Consider the following 3,777-nt stretch of genomic DNA (forward strand, 5'->3'; position numbering starts at 1 on the left):
CAGGCCCACGTTGTCGTTCCCATAGGCCAATAACACCTAACTGCAACATCGTCGTGGTCCGGGCCAAGGCTCGCCGGCTTCTTTATGATGGGCGTAGAACCGCAGAAAGCAATAGAGACGGCGCGGGCCCAAGCAGCGGCACGGCGGCAAACAACACGAGCAGGCTGCACAACACCGGAGCATGTAAACTGCTGGCGGCGTGCATCACTGGAGAAAGCAGCGGCGCGGCAGCGCGCAACACTTGGGCAAGCAAAGGCGAACCGAGGTAGTAGTATCGAGGCACCACGAGAAGTGCGGGGATGAGGCGAACCCACCCGCCCGACCAGCTCTACCGCTGAGTGCTGTAGCACCGGCGTGCCTGTGCCTGTGCCCTCTGCTGCCGTTCCCGGCGACGGGGCCCATGGACAGCCTGCTGCTGTCCTGCTCGGCTGCTTGTGCAGTCAAATTAGGAGTTGTTGCTTTTTTATTGAAGGGTGTGCCTATAAAATTATATGGACTATTTTGTAAACCTATAGAACCCCACATATATCCAACGTCATCCACCGTGAACTATTATGCCACATCATGAAATGCGGGACCCAAATGTAAAAATCACGGTAAAAGTTGCTCAATAGACTGATAAATGTGTTTTTTTGCAAAAGATTAGGCCGAGAATCACTGGTTTTGTTCCAAATCCGTAAAGTGGTGTTTGGTGCAAACCTAGGCTTCAATGTGGTTGTTTTCTGCAATTCACTCACAGCTCGATCAAGGTGCGACCTAGCTGCTCCACCATTCTCATGTACTCCGGCATGATGGTCCTGCACAATGGGTGGGATCTCCTCACGAGGCAATGTCTCCGGCGCTGTTGCCATGAATAGGGTGTCGTGCCAATTGGCCGCCGGCATTCAGAGCTGGTCAAAATTGTTGTGGTACCTCACACACCGGCGAGGGTTCTGGATGAGTAGGGCGCCTTGGCCTCCGCCGGCTCCTCGTGAAAGCTCCACAACACAGCGATCATCTCTGACATGACTGCCTTGGGCACGCCATGGTTCACCATCTGGAAGAATCCAACCATCTCCGCGGTCGCCTTCGAAGCGGTGACCAGCTCAGCTCGCTTGGATGGTGTTCTTGTAGTAGTAGCACCCACGGAAGCCATGAGGTCGATGACAGGGATGGTGAAGTGGTGCTCATGATGTACATGCACATGGAGGAGGGGGTGGGTGGTGGAAGATGGAGGGGATAGTTCTGACACCTGTATTGACGAGGCCCTTAATGCCGGCCTTGGTGTCGTCGAAGGCCTTGAGGGTACAAAGGAGATTGGAGTCGGAGGCCATCAATTGTTTTACTAATCTACTAGATGATTATTGTTGCTCTTTTAAACCAATTCTGCAGGCCGGTGCAAATCGTGCGATATCGAAAAGCTCGATCCACTCTATTAGTTTTCTGCATTACCTTCCTCTTCCCAAGTGCTACAAATGAGAAAACCTAACTTGCACTTATTTATGTAATCAGCGCGTTGGTTGATCCATCATTGTGGCAGGTAATATATATATTGGTAATTCGTGCTGTTTTCCTATTTCTGTAGTTACTATGTTTTCTTAATAGCCTACTGTCTCGTTTTGCTTGTCAGCCGTTTGCAGACCTTCTCAGCCGTCTCCAATCAGGGGGTGAAGATGGACTGCCTCGTTTAGCTGCCATGATGGAATCTCTGAATGAAGATGAGGAGGATGCAGACAATGCAGACGAAATTGAGGAGGAACGCATGGGCCAGGGGAGGAACGAGGAGTAGCAACTCAAGGAGACAACAACATGCATGGATCTATCTTCCAAGGATCTGTGTGTATGTTTACTTGCTGCTGCGAGTCATGTAGAGTCCAATGAAGTTGTGTTTCCCTGGACTATTGTTGTCTGCAAGGAAGGAAGGAAGCAGCAAGCTAGTCAGCTTTCAGGTTGGCAGATGGTTATTTGAGGTACTGAAACTGTATGCATGCATGCTCTGTTCTTCGTGTGGCAGATGTGATTATGTGTATCTGTAAATTTTGAGTCACAATTACCAATTGATGCTTGCACAGAGGAAGGCTCATATCACTTGCCAACTTTCACTTGCAAATATTTCTCTACTGGTGTAGCAAACCATGGAATGGAAGACACTGCTTTAAATGAAAGAGCAGGATTCATTGATTAGATTCTGTTGAATATATGGTTTGTACATGTTTATTGTATAGTCTGGCCCACCTCCTAATTATTGTATAGTTGAGGTTGTGGCCCACTTTGTACACCATATATACGTGCGCTTTGCACCGATCAATACATCGTGAAGCATTGCCAAAACAATCGTTTCCAATCATACCTACGATCCTAACCCTAAGCCGTGCCGCCGCCGCCGCCGCGATCCCATCGCCGCCGCCGCCGCCGCGACCCTTCGCCGCCGGGCCGCTGCCTCGGTGTGCCGCCGCCGCCCGCGCTTCCGCCCGCCCCCGCCGCGCCGCCACCAGCCGCGCCGCCTTCTTCCCCGCCGCGCCGCCGCACACGCGCCGCCGCACCACCTCTCTCGGCCATGGCCTCCCCCGGTTCCACCGGTACCACCCGCAGCCGCCGCACCAACCCGTTCCAAGGCCCCGATCCCGTCGTCATCCGCGACCTCAATATCCTCGCCCGGGTTCCCGTCGTCCTCGACCACCTCACCTCCACGTACTATGCTTGGAAGACATACTTCTCCCTCGTGTTCCGTGAGTACAATCTTCGGGATCACATCGATGGCTTAGTGGACTCCCGCTTCCTGGAGGACGATGAGGAGTGGGCGTCCATTGACGCCACTCTCATCCGTTGGTTCTACACCACCATCTCGAAGGACCTCTTCCACACGGTGGTCTCCGCCGACAATGAAGCTCACGCCGTTTGGACCAAGCTCAACGGCCTCTTCACCGACAACGCGCTCCAACGCAAGGTTTTCTTGCACGGCGAGTTTTTTGGGTGCCAGCAGCTTGACTCGTCTATTGACGATTATTGCATGCGCCTCAAGAAGCTTGTTGACGAGCTCCGTGACCTCGGCGAGAAGGTCTCCGATGAGCTTCTCCTCAGCACCCTCATCGCCGGCCTGAACGAGGACTTCAGGAACGCCGCCTCCAACATCCCCCTCATCACCAACCCGACCTTCCCCAAAATCGTCGCGTACCTGAAGCTGGAGGAGAGGAGGATGCGGATGTCGCGCACCCGGGCCACCCACATGGCCCTCACCGCCGGTACCCGTGGCGGTGTGCCACCCACCGCCCCGGCCCCACCGCCGCGGCCCGTCCCGGGCGCCTTCCAGGCGCCGCCGCCGCCCGGGTTCCCCTACCCGGCGCTGCCGCAGGCCCCTCCGCCCCCCGCCGAGCAGCAGCAGCGCCGGGGCGGGCGTCGCGACCGAGGTGGCCGCAAGCAGCAGCAGCCGGCTGCCCACGGTGGGGCGCCGCGCCAGCCGTAGCACCAGCTCCCTCCGGCGCCGTGGCAGGCTGGCCAGAACCCCTGGACGGGGGTCATGCACGCGTATTCCATGCCTATACCGCGTGCCCCCGTCCCCGGCTCCTTTGGCGCACGCCCGGCCCCTCATCAGGCCCTGTACGCGGCTCCTCAGGCGTACTAGCCCGCACCGCTCTATGGCCCCTCGGCCTATGGGCTGCCTCCGACCGGTGGGTTTGTGGCGCCACCGCCTCAGCCGGCGCCGTCAGCACCGGCCCTCCCGCCGGCGCCTTGGGACCCCGCGCTCCTAGCGACCCTCCACACCGCACCCACACCTCAGCAGTACACTGGCAGTGGCGA

The 3,777-nt window shown here is 56.8% G+C and overlaps 1 pseudogene; it reads right to left on the reverse strand.

Annotated features, from left to right (window-relative positions):
• Nucleotides 1-733: 733 nt before the first annotated feature.
• Nucleotides 734-1,313, reverse strand: LOC123094099 (DIBOA-glucoside dioxygenase BX6-like; annotated as a pseudogene).
• Between the last annotated feature and the right edge of the window lie 2,464 nt (nt 1,314-3,777).

Source organism: Triticum aestivum, chromosome 4B, assembly GCF_018294505.1.
Source record: "Triticum aestivum cultivar Chinese Spring chromosome 4B, IWGSC CS RefSeq v2.1, whole genome shotgun sequence".
Taxonomy (NCBI): domain Eukaryota; kingdom Viridiplantae; phylum Streptophyta; class Magnoliopsida; order Poales; family Poaceae; genus Triticum; species Triticum aestivum.